At 49.5% G+C, this 12978-nt stretch overlaps 1 protein-coding gene across 4 annotated transcripts in view; it reads left to right on the top strand.

The window, feature by feature from the left end:
• The window catches only part of Capzb (capping actin protein of muscle Z-line subunit beta), a 98582-nt gene that overhangs the window by 21426 nt on the left and 64178 nt on the right, over positions 1-12978 (top strand). The gene's annotated exons all lie outside the window — the stretch shown is intronic.

The following is a 12978-nucleotide window of genomic DNA, read 5'->3' as shown; positions in this document are numbered from 1 at the left end:
AGCATCTGACTTGCCATCGCCTGCGCTCAGCGAGGCCTGGGGTGGCAAATCGTGTGCGGAAATCAAGTCTGACGCAGTGAGTTTGGCATGGGACTCCAGCTGTGGGGATTGCTCTCTAAGCAGGAGTATGGCAGGTAGAACAGTTGTCCGCAAGAGCTCAGTGAGGGAATCCCAGATGGATGGTGAGGCGGCCAGGCCCTCCTAGTCCCCCAAGACCAAGGGCAGGTGCCTCTTTTTCCCAGCAGCCCTTGAAGCTCATTGGCAATGAGGACTAGCCAAGTCTGAGTCTTGGGAAGTTTGCTCTGACAGAGATGGAGGGGGGGGGGTTATGGCTCCACCAGGGGACAGCCGTGGTCACTGGTCAAGGGATTGGGGGTGGAAAGAAATAAAATAACTAGAATAATCACTTCAGATGCTTCCTGGTATTATTACTGGCACATACGTACATAGTAAACGCTCAATAAATATCCTCTGACATTTGCAATGTAACTGCTGACTTTAGGGCAGTTTTTAACCTTCCTGTTGCTGCAACCCTTTAATGCAGTTCCTCATATTGTGGTGACCCCAACCGTAAAATTGTTTTTATTGTTACTTCATAACTGTGACTCTGCTACTGTTATGAATCGTAATGTAAATATACTGCTATGTGACCCCTGTGAAAGGGTTGTCATGACCCACAGGTTGAGAACCATTGGTGAGGATGATGGTTTTGACTTTAGCATAGATGTGCTGAGGTAGACCCGAGCACTGTGGAGGGGCAGCCTGCATGGTGGTGTAACCGTGCTGCATGTGCCTCTGTGAGCCCCATCTTGCTCTCCCTGGCTGTACAAGGGAGGCTCATACATTTGTCAATTACAGGATATTATTTTCACTCTGGAAGGCTTGTATGGTTTGACATCTGTGCCTGTGGTTTCTTCTCTTGCCTCCAGAATCTCCTCTTCCTCTACCCCAGCACTCTTGAGTCCTGAACTGAACCCCAAACAAACCCTGGGTATTTCTGAGTAGCCCCTCCCCCCACCACCTAGGGTGCTGAGTAGGACCATGTCCTTCAGGCCTTTCAGCGAAGCAGAAACAGCTGGCGGTAACGAGAGAACAGCCGCAGCCCTGCCCTCCCGTGGCTGGTGGCCCTGCAGTGTTGAGTATCGGTCAGTGATAACTTCTGCAAACTTGGTAATTCAGCAGTCTCTCCTTGGCTGCAGATGAGAGCAGCCCCCGCAGGCAGGAATGAGTCATGTAACAGCAAAGACGATTTTTACCAATAATAAACATCTTTCTGCCATTCCAGAGACAAACATTGGCGGTCATGTCACTGGGGCCTGTCCAAAACAAGCCTAGTGTTCGTGTCTGGAGCTTAGATGCCTTCCCTTGATGCTGCTTTCCCCTTGTTCAGAAACACAAGATTTCTCAATAGCAGCCTGAATATCAGCCTTGAGAGTGTGAAGCGTTTTCCTTCTCAAGACTCCTGGCTCACCTCTGCCCTTCTGGGTTCTGTTTCCTCATCTGGGCGTAATGAGTCAGCAACGATGATGGTCTCTGTGTACCCTTCCTCTGCTCCCACTGTCAGGGAGCTGCTTTTGAGGGGCTTTGCAAACATGCTGTGTAGCAGCAAGCTTAGCTGACTTCGTGGACAGCAGAGCCACACTCTAAGGGACCCCATGGTGAACTGTAAGGGAATTTCAAAGTTAAACAGTTGCGTGCTTCATGGATGAGCCTCAGCAGGAAGTCTGCCTGGGAGCGGGAGGCACCCAGGCCGTTGATGGTTTCTTTCCTACCCATCCTCGAGAGCTCGTGCGTGAGTGCTGTGCTGTTGTGTGGTCAGAGACAACTTGGAAAAGCAGGTCTCTCCTTCCATTGTGGGTCCCCAGGACCCAGGGCAGGTGTTTAGGCTTGTGTGACAACTCTGACCTGCTGAGCCAGGTCTGCTAGCCCCGAGGTCTGTTTCTTAAGGCAAGCAAGTCCTGCTCCGTGTGGCCAGTCTCAGAGTTCCTGTTTGCAGGTGTGCTAGTATTGTTTGGCATGGGGCCATAGTCTCCCAGGTGTCAAGATTGCCACCCATAGTGGCATCATCTCCTTTACTCTTCTGAGCTTTCTTGGGGTTGAATTTTTGTTCAGTTTGAAAAAGCTGGGGCTGGTGATCCCTTCCTCTGCCTAGATCAGACTGGAGCCTTGACAGTCTGCTGTAGTTATGCCCACAGACTGCAGTGGTGTGTTGGACATAGGGTTCCTACTAAGAGGGGGGTGCTTTAAGCTTTCTGACCACAATAAAACAGGAAACAGCTGGGTGTGGCACGATCGGAATTCCAGACTGAGGGCATGCGGTTCACAAGTTGCAGGTCAGCTCGGGCTGCAGAGCCAGACCTTGTCTTACAGGGTAAACAGAAGATCTCAGGAGTGAAACTCAGATAGAGCCTTTGCCTAGTGTAGTGAGGCCCTGGGCTTACAGCTGCTTATAACTCTAGTTCCAGGGAAACCGTTGCCCTCTGACCTCCTCTGGTAGGCATACATATGGTGCACATACATACATACATACATACATACATACATACATACATACATACAGGCAGGCAAAAACACTTATGCACATAAGCATAGATCTCCTTAAAAAAATAAAAGGAAAAATATTTTTTAAAAAAGAGGGAAGAAGGGGCAGCTGTCATAAAACCTTTTCCTCCTAAATGAAATGCTTGAAGTTAAACTGGTTCAGAGTGTGAGCCAAGATACTGGAGCTAGCTGCACTGCCTTGTTCCAGAGGGAGTTGGTTCCCCCTGTCTGGGCGGGGGGTGCTGCAGCAGTGGAGGTGGGCGTGTCCTTGGAGGGCAAGTGGAAGAGAAACTGCATCCCCTTCCTCTTGTCCTGCTCCTCTTCCCCTGCCGCTTGCATGGGGCAGCAGTCTGGTGAAGGACCTGGTAGAGGGCAAAAGTCTCATTGGAATCTCATGGGATTGAGCTTTGACAGACCTTGTGGCTCGAGTAGGTTCCCCAGCCTCGCTTCCTCTGGCTCACTGGATTTTAAGTGTCTCCTGGGGTGGGCCAGAGCTGGTGTCTCTTTGAAGACTTATGTTTGGGACTCCTCAGGTAGATGGTGTGCCAGGAGCTGCACCAGAGTGCCCTTCTGCCCCCAGTCTTCATGGGCCCTGAGATTCAGTGGTGGCACCCCTGCTGTGTGCCCGAGGGGAGGAAGTGAGTTAAGTAACTTCAGCCCTGCCCTGGTCTCGCGATGGCCTGGCCTAAAGGCCCAGTCACAGAACTATTTGCTCTCTAAGTCTTAAAAAACAGTGTTCTGCTTGTGTATTGTAGAGAAGTTAGAAACTTAGCAAAGCAGATAGGCCGTGCCTCATCCCACAACTTGGACAAGACGCCTAGGGTGTTTCTTTGATCTTTTACTTTTTATCTTGGTGGTTGTATATGTAGATGTTTTTAATAAAGAATACTGTTATGAACAGTAGTCAGAGTAGTTAGCATTGTGTTTCTGGGCTCAGATTCCATTCCAGCCCCACCATATACTAGCTGCATGGTTTGGTGAGTTTTAACATCTCTGCCTTGGTCCCCTCGCCTGTGAAATGGGAGTGATGCTGGGGGATATTTTATAAATATTGCTCGGGCTGAATGAGCTCACCCATGAAGTACCTACAGTACACCTGGCCTGCTAAAAATGCAGCCTGTAACTCTCCCTATGCAATGGCACCGTCATGTGTTTATATTATGCTTTTTTAGAAAGTGAGTCCACACGTAACTCACATGTGGAGGTCAGAGGGCAGTTTGTAGAAGTTGACTCTTCTACCCTGTAGGTCCTGGGGACCCCACTCATGTCAGTCAGGCTTAGCAGCATGTGGCCTTGTCCCTCAAGCCATCTCAGGGCTCAACAGTACTTTCCTTATGAGTCCAGTTTTTCTCTTTGTACTGTGTGTTGTGTGGACAGTCAGAGGTTCACCCTGAGGCCTGCTTCTCCTGCCTGAGCACACTGGCATATGACGTAGAGGCATCTTTAGTCTGAGACCGGCACGAAGGGTCCTGTCACCATTTCTCAGCCCCAGTCCTAGTGCCTCCTTTTGCTGGCTGTCATCAGAATGTCCAAGAGGTTCCACTTTGTTCTTGTAGCCCTCAGGGTTCCAACTGTGGAGTGCGACCTTTTAGCCTTGCTCAGTGACACACAAGTATGGTTTGTTCGTGTCAGCCTCCCAGAGACTCCAAGGTCAGGCAATTCTGTGGCCACACAGCCCTGGGGCTTCATCTGCAAATGAAAGCCACCTGGCCAGCTGCTTGGGTCAGATGGGAGCCAGATGGGAGCAGTCAGGCGGGCAGGGCAGCCTGGGGCAATGCCCAGTGGTCTCTTCCATTTCCTATTGCCTTTGCTGCCTTTAACCCTCGTCTCCTGGAATGCCAGTTAGTCCAGGACTAGGCAACAACCAACCCAGAAGATAAGAACTTGAGCCTGAGCATGCTGATGTGGGGGAGGAGCAACAGGTAGCCACGGGGCTGCCATGTTCAGAACATTGACTACCGATGGGAGGGACGCTAAAACAGCAAACTTGGGGCGGTGTCACCTGCCTGGCACCACCAGCCTTGGTTGTGAGAAGACCCATTACTGCAAAGCCTCCCCAGGAAACATGGTGGCTGAGTGACAGTTTGTTGCCTCATTGGGGAGTAAAGTCAGTCTGGTCACCCAGCAAGGGGAGTTACATGCAGTGGAATGGATGACGGAGGGTGGGACACCATCAGCCTTTGGTGTACAGGGTCACAACAGGAACCAGGTTTGACTCATGGTTCAAAGAGGAAGCAGGGCGGGAGATTTTCTCAGAGCTTTGTGGATTAAAGAGGATGAGGGAGGTGCTAAATTAAGTTTTATCTCTAGCCACTCTTGAAGAGCAGAGTACTGAGGCTCTCAACCTTCAACCTGCAGCACTGAAGATGACTTAGAACACAGTGGGGATGTCAGGTCAGAATGAGAAGCAGGGGATTAAATTGTTTGAGCCCAGGCCCTTGAGCTTGCTAGGCAAAGTGCTCTTCCACTGAGCTGTAGATGAATTTCCTGCTGTAACTACTGAGAATCATTGTTGCATCAGCATTGTGATGGCTTGCAAGCTGCTGTGGTGGTTTGTGAATGGGGCAGACAGAGGTCTGGTCCTGAGCTTGGGGTAGGGGTGGAGGCATGTACTCACCTACTGAGGTCAGTGGCTGTGCAACTACATCCACACAATACTTGGACGAAGACCCAAGGTCGAGGGCCCTTGCTCCCCCAGGTCACCTCAGAGACAAGGTCTAAGGTTGCCAGACAGCTCTTGGCCACATTTAAACTCATTCTCACCTTTCTAGTTCTTCACATTTGAAGATGACAGAAGTTTTGTTTGTTTTGTTTTTTTAGTCTAACGCTCTCTCAACTGACATGTTTCAGCTGCATTATTTTGTTTTTCAAGACAGGATTCCCCGCCCTCCTCCCCCCCAAAAAAAAAGTAAAGCTGGGAGGTGGTAGCTAACGCCTTTGATCCCAGCACTCAGGAGGCAGAGACAGGCGGATCTCTATGAGTTCAAGACCAGCCTGGTCTTCAAGTGGTAGTTCCAGGACAGACTCGAAAGCCACAGAGAAACAAACAAATAAAGACAGGATTTCTCTGTAGTTTTGGAGGCTGTCCTTGAACTCACTCAGTAGACCAGGCTGGCTTTGAATGATGACAAAAGTTTTAAATGCTCACAGTAGAGGTGTTCTCATGAGGGTATGAACCCATTGGTGTCTTGTTTGGGACAGTGGGGTTGTATTTTTGGAACACATATTTGGTATTACAGTTTTATGTATGGGCTCTGGAGAGATGGCTTAGCAGCAAAGAACACTGGCTGCTGTTCCAGAGGACCCAGGTTTGGTTCTCAGTTCCCTCTTCTGGTATCCTCAGGCACTGTATCCAGGTGGTGCACAGGCATACAGGCACGCAGGCAAAACACTCAATACATTTTTAAAATGTGGCTGAGCTAGACATGGTGGCACACGCCTGTTTTCCCACCACTCAGGAGACAGAGGCAGGTGGAGCTCTGAGTTCCAGGCCAGCATGGTCTACACAGTGAGTTTCAGGACAGCCAGAGTTAGACAGAGAAACCCATTCTCAAACAAACAAAAAATGGGTCCGGAGAAAACAAAGCCGCCCAGAGAGGGCCAGGTTGATGAGACCCAGCTGACAGATGGATTGTCGTCTTTGAGAGTCTGAGAAATTCTGCCTTAAAAAAACTCCAGGTTGGAAAGATGGAGGAAAGGAGCAGAGAGCAGACATCTTCCCTCTGATGAAAGGGCGCTTTGGCTCAGTCAGGGTTAACTTAGTAAGTTCAGTTTTGCTGTTCACACTTTCCTTAGGCGTTCACCGGTAAGACTGCAGATGCAGTAATGGTTGCACAAGTGCAGTCGCCTGTCTGTTTTGGGAAGGGGGTCTCCATGTCCACACTGCAGGGGCTTCTGACCTCTATCCAGTGCCACCTTTGAGTAGAGCATAGAAGACAGGGAACGTGCAGGGCAGTGGTGCACACACCTTTAGTCCTAACACTCAGGAGGCAGAGGCAGGAGCATCCTTTGTTCAAGGCCAGCCAGGTCTACAGAACAAGTTCCAGGACACCCAGGGCTGCATAGTGAAACCCTGTTTAGAAGGAAAGGAACATTCTAAAAGCATTTGATACTTAGTTGCCAGTTACTTCTCGCAAGAATTGTGCAGACATCCCTCTTGTGTAGGCTCTGATCACCAAGCCCTCTGTGTAATGCATTAGTATCTCTTCACTTCCTCAGCACGCCTTATTGTATCTTTATCTTAGCTGTCACATGTTTCCTCCACTTTACCTGAGCGCTTCCACAGCATCACAGCGCATCTTGACCTGGTGGCGTCATAGTTAGTTCCTGTTGAAGGGGAGCCAAGGGTTTTCAGTTTTCCAGCACACAGTGTGTCCTGAGCTGTGCATAGCACTTAGGCACGTGAGCTGTCACCAGCTCCATTTCCTCTCATCTCTGTGGAGAAGCTGGTAGCTTCTGTGAGCCTACCTTCCCCAGGCCATGTGCCGATTGGCCTGGGGACCTGCTGAGCCTTCCTGTGATGTACCATGTACTCCTGCCCTAGACTTCTGGCAACAGAGCCCTAAGCCATGGCTGCCTCCCTCCCTCAAAGCCACCACTGTCTCTAATCTTGGGATTGTGGTTTTGTTTTCTTTCTTTCAAATAAAAATTCCCAGGGTTTAGTATAAAATGCGGTTCTGTAAATTTTTAGTAACTGTACAGGGTTGTGTAACCATAGTCGCAGTCCAACTTTAGAATGCTTCCTTTACCCTGAAAAGAGCCCTCGTACCATTTCTAGTCATCTTCATTCCCACCCTGCCCCGGGCAGCCACTGTCTGGTCATTTCATATATGAGGATCATACGGATTATTCTTTAAAGTAGTTGGTAGCATTGTGGAGCTGAGAATTGAACCTAGGACCTTATACATGCTAGGCAAATGCTCTACCACTGAGCCATATCCTTAGTCCCTAATGAAATTATTTTATTCTGAAAATAATACCTATCAGAAAACATTTGCAAGTGACAGGGACCAGGCTGTCAAACTGGCTATTCCCTTTGGAATGTGTGGGTAAAGGGCTCTTTGAGGGGTAAGGGGACGCTGCAGAGAAAATGCCATGCATACATTCATACGTATGTCCATGTGTACATCTGTATGTACACATAGACAATCAGAAAAAAAGTAAGTGGAAGAGCTTGTGTTTTACTTGTGGAAAATGCAAAAAATAAAACAAAGAGAGTTGACGGACTTGGTAGTGCATACCTGTAATTCAGTCACTGGGAGGCCAAGGCAGGAGGATCTCTTTCAAGGCCAGCCTAGGCTGCACAGGGAAACCATGTTGAGGTGGGAGACGGGAATAATTCATTCAGCATTCCCCTTTATGGATAAAACCTTTTATGTTTTGGTGTTTCCCCCCTGTATTCTCTCAACATATTTTTTAGCAAAACTGCATACTTTAAATTGTCCACCTCCCAACAGCACCATCCAACAGCTTTGGGAATATAACTGTTATAGTATCATTGTATGGTAACCCACTTATTGGAAATCAGAGTTGCCTTCACTTTGGGATGTTATAAATATTGCTGAATTGAACATGCTTTCTGTCAAGAGCCTCCTTCATGGTCTTCATGGATTCATGGGTCTCAGGGTTGGAGTCTTTGCCCTTGAATTGATTTTCTTCTCAATTTGAAACTAGGTTGCAGAACTGCTTTCTAGATAGCTTGCCTGAAATTCATCTAGTTCTTAAAATGGCTTACATCCTGATTGGCTCCAGATCCCAGGAGGCGGCTCTGTTACATGGGGCTAAGGTATTAGGAGGGAAGAGAAATGACCTCATGAGGCCAGTGCTGTGGAGGATGGCAAAGGAGCCAACGCAGTGTCACAAAATTTCGCTGTCTAGACAGCAATTTGGACTCTGGCAGTTTGATTTCCTAATTTTAAAATACCTGACACAGTGCCTGGCACTCCAAGAGCATTCAGTGCCTTGTCCGAAGTCTTTAGTTTTGGCTCTGTTTTTTGTTTGTTTGTTTCCAAGGCACCTGGGGATGGGTGAAATGGTCCCCTTCAGTGTTTTTGGCTTTTTTGAGACAGGGTTTTTATGAATAGCCTTGGCTGTTCTGTAACTTACTTTGTAAACCCAACTGGCCTTGAAGTCAGAGATCTGTCTGCCTCTGCCTCCAGAGTGCTGGGATTAAAGGTGTGAATCTCTCTCTCTCTCTCTCTCTCTCTCTCTCTCTCTCTCTCTCTCTCTCTGTCTCTCTGTCTCTCTGTCTGTCTCTGTCTCTCTTTCCACTCTCTCTCTCTCTCACACACACACAGAGGTGCACACATGGTCCTCTGCAGTTTTACAGTTCTAGTGATGGGAGCCATTGGGCATCTGTCGTGCAGCAAGGGCAGACATGCTACTTTGCCACCCCTGTGGTAGTTGCTCAGTGAGTGAAGTTGAATCTGTGTCCTGTGTCCTGTGTCCCGTGTCCCGTGTCCCTCTCCCTACCCTCACCCTGTCAACAGACCCTTTTTCCCTGGCTGACATTAAGGCTGCTCTTCTTGCCCCAGGCCGGGCTGCAGTGTTCCTGTGTACACCCCACCCTCTCTTGGCAGCGGAGTCCCTGAGCAAATGGACTCATGGTGTGCTCAGGCCGCTAGGGTACCGTGAGTCCCTGCCCTGCAGGCTCTGGTTGGAATACAAGCTGAGTAGGCAAGACAGGCAGGGTGCAGGGTGCAGGGTGCATTTGCTGCTTTCGGCTCTGCTTGTCACTATAGTTGTGCTCTGATTTCATTGTCTTTTGAAAGTGTTGGATTTGTGTGTGTGTTTCTTGTTTGTTTTGTTTTGAGCAAAAGCTCACAGTGTGGCTCTGGCTGGCCTAAAACTCTGGCCTCTTCCTCCTGAGTGCTGATATTGAAGGCATGCCACCACGCCTGGCTTTGAAATGGTTAGCATAATGTATATGCCTGTGGGATGAAGAAGAGGAAGCTGGTGGAATGGATGTGTGAATGCTGATGTGGACTCTGACCATGAAACTCTTCTACCTGGTGATCTGCAGCCTGGATCCCACAGCAAACATGGAGACAGCCCCTTCTGAGAACCCCGATTGTCATTCTGAGCAGTTGGTCTTAGGCTGGACTCAGGTTCACCTTTTCATTGTACAGAAGAGGGTTGGATTTCGGGAGAAATGCTTCATCTCCATAAAGATCGGATTGTCTTCCCATCATCCCTGCCAGCATCCCTTTCCAGTGCCCACTGATCACGAAGGTGTCTCTCATTAATGTGCCCCCTGAATGAGTGTGCTTCCGAGTGCTTGCTAGTTAGTAATATGCACAAGTGTGTTACTTTAGCTGTGGGAAAAGTACCCCCACCTCCATGCACCCGAATGTCTGGGCTTCCTGTCTGGACCAAGAGAGAGAAGCAGGAGAAGTGTGGCAGAAGCTCTGGGCTGGGGAGATGGTGCCAGGGTGCACTTGGCTGCTCACACTCCTGAGGGCCTGGTAGCGCAATCTGTCATCCCTGCCACGAGATGGGATGGGATGGGAAGTGGAGAGGAGAACCCCAGAAGCTTGCAGGCCAGCTAAACTGGTGTAGGCATGGTGAACAGAGGTCAGACTTGATGGGAGGACCAGTACCTGAGGTTGCCCTCTGATCTCTTCCAGCACATGCATGTGTAAACATCACACACACACACACACACACACACACACACACACACACACACACACACACACACACACACTTCTAAGGGCCAGATCTGTCGAGAACATGCCAAGTGACACAAAGTTAGCACTGGAAGAGCTGCCTAGAAAGTGGCCTGAATCTCTTGCGCTTGGGATTCAGGTGGAGCTGGGAAGGGCAGTGGGCAGGGACGCTGTGGCAGCTCTGCTACAGGTCTTTACACCTTTGGCAATGAACTGGGACAGCTTGGACATGAAGGACAAAAGGACTGTCAGTGGGAAGGCTACCAAGCAACCAGTGCTTTGTGACCAGGCTGCCTGTAAGAAGGGATGGTTCCTAGGTGACCAGCAGCAGAGACTGGGGTGACCAGGACTTGGAGTAACTGAATTACCCCAAGATTCTGTGATGCTTTCTAAGAAACAAAGATCTTAGTCAAAATCCCTGCTACTTGATACGGGCTTTCTCCATTCCGCTCCAAGTATGTATGCCTGTGTTCTCTACAGGAAAGGGAGGGGTGTCTGCAATGCTTTTAAAACTGATGCCCGGGGCTGGAGAGATGGCTCAGAGGTTAAGAGCACCGACTGCTCTTCCAGAGGTCCTGAGTTCAATTCCCAGCAACCACATGGTGGCTCACAACCATCCATAATGAGATCTGGTGCCCTCTTCTGGTGTGCATACATGGAGGCAGGATGTTGTATTCATAATAAATAAATAAAATCTTAAAAAAAAAACTCTTAAAAAAAAACTGATGCCCACCCCTGGGGTTGAAACAGCCCTGCACTTGAGCTGCCTTTTCCTTAGGTTGTGGTGTCCACTTCAAGTGGGCAGTCAAGGCCAGCAGGCTGCTGTGGGCAGGCGGTCACCATGGAGGACCTACCTCCATGCTCCATACCTCCTTGAACTTGTGAGGTCTTGGAGGGAGCTCATGTAAAAATAAATCTGGCTGTGAGCAAAGCTGTTATCCATCGTTGATTGGAAACGGATTCCTACCCTGCTCCTTGCTCTGGAATTAATCTTCCTGTGTGAATGAGCTAAGGCATGTTCCTCGGCCAGAGGCCACAAGGGGAACCAGAAGAAAGTGAGCAAACCTTGCTGGTCACAGTGCAGGACTCCTGGGTCAGCTCCTGCTGGGGACTCAAGCACAACACCTGTGTCTCCTTCTTCTTGGAGCCACTCCTGAGTTCCAGAGCAGAGGTGCAGACACAGCCCCTGGCATGGTCCTAGAAACCTGTGCAGACTCTCATGGGAGACAGCACACAGAAAGGTAGGCCACAGTGCTGCCACATAGAAGCAAGGGACATCAGCATCGGGAAGCCCTAGGGATCATCTTGGGAAACGTCCCCTTTTCCCTCATCATGGTCTGGCTGCCTTGCTGAGGTGCACAGGGGTGCTTCCCCACTTCCCGCCTGAGTTGTGCCCGAAGCGCTGAGCTGTGCATGTTTAGAGAGTGTGGTGGGGTCACTAGAGCTGCAACATCTGCCTGTGGCCTCTGTGTCATGTCAGAGCCTGCACTCCACAGTTCTCCAGCTTCTCTCCAAGCAGTTGTCCCAGCTGGCCGAGCTGTGACAAGGGTGTCTGCAAGCATTCCCACGATCCTTTGAGTGAGGAGTGTGACCTTGGAGCCGTGTGCCTGGTCCCTCTCCTGCCGTGGGAAGTGGCGGGAGGTAAGAACAATACTCCGATGGATGGATGGATTCTGTCTGGGGCTCTGCAGAAAGCTGAGCATTTGTTGGCCATGCAGACACTTGTTCTCTGGAGAGTCAAGGGTTAGGAGGGGAAAGTGAGTTGCCCTCTACCTATCCCTGAGCAGAAAGCTGAGCAAACAACCCCCTCTGCCTTCCTGAACTCAGCCCTGTTCTATCTGGTCGCAGAATTTATGAGCTAACTATCAGACAAACTTGGCAAAGTGAAGCAAAGATGTTTTTCTCTTTGGGTCATGAGTGAGTGAGTTTTGAAGCTGGCTTTGCTGAGGCCCCTGGGTAGCAGTTTATCTGGTTTCCCTGTGCTGGGGTGGGGGTGGCGGGATCCCTGACATACACCTTTCTAACACTACAGTGCTAGGGCATCTTGCTGGAACAGTAACCTTGCTGCCCCTGTGATTTGTACCCTGGTGGAGGACTTTTTCACACTGCAGATGGTGCCCAGGAGCTCAGGCATTCACCAGGACCAAGAGGCAGAGGCAGTTGAGGCTCTGTATATTCTCTTCCTTGGAAATCATTCCAACACTAATTGGGAAAGTGTGTCTCTCATTGCTCTGTGGGGTTTTGTGTGTAGCAACCTGTAGGTTAGGAATCTACAGTGTAGAGGTAATCAGGACACGGCACCTTGGTTTTTCTCTCCAATCTCTCCCTCTCCTGGCCTCAGAGGCATGTGGCATTTCTTACCTTTACAGAAAGCCATGAGACTGTTTTGTCATTTTTTTTTTAAGGGTCAGCACTGGGGATTGTGAATGTTAGGGCTTAAACAGTTGAGCTATATCCCCAACTGAAGCTGTTTGTCTTTAGTGAAAGCTATCAGACAGGTATATGCATCAGGATGAGAGTTTATCTGCCTAGGGATGAAAGTGCCATTCTGAGAAACTGAGTGTTGGGATCTGTAGAGATTTGTTTTCCTGGCCTCCCAGCAGTTCATTTACACAGGTGCACATAGAGATCCAAATCAACAAGCTAGTGTATTCCCTTTGATCTGGACATGGAACCATCCAGGCTCTTGGGTCTTAGGGCCTCCTGAACGCAGTAGGTCACTGTGGTACAGAGTCCAGCGCTGTTTCCTAGAGGTGGCCAGAGAGGCCTT

Source organism: Mesocricetus auratus, unplaced genomic scaffold (genome assembly GCF_017639785.1).
Source record: "Mesocricetus auratus isolate SY011 unplaced genomic scaffold, BCM_Maur_2.0 Super-Scaffold_100014, whole genome shotgun sequence".
Classification (NCBI taxonomy): Eukaryota; Metazoa; Chordata; class Mammalia; order Rodentia; family Cricetidae; genus Mesocricetus; species Mesocricetus auratus.
Note: the sequence above shows the minus strand (reverse complement) of the source record. Positions and strands in the feature narration are given on the sequence as shown.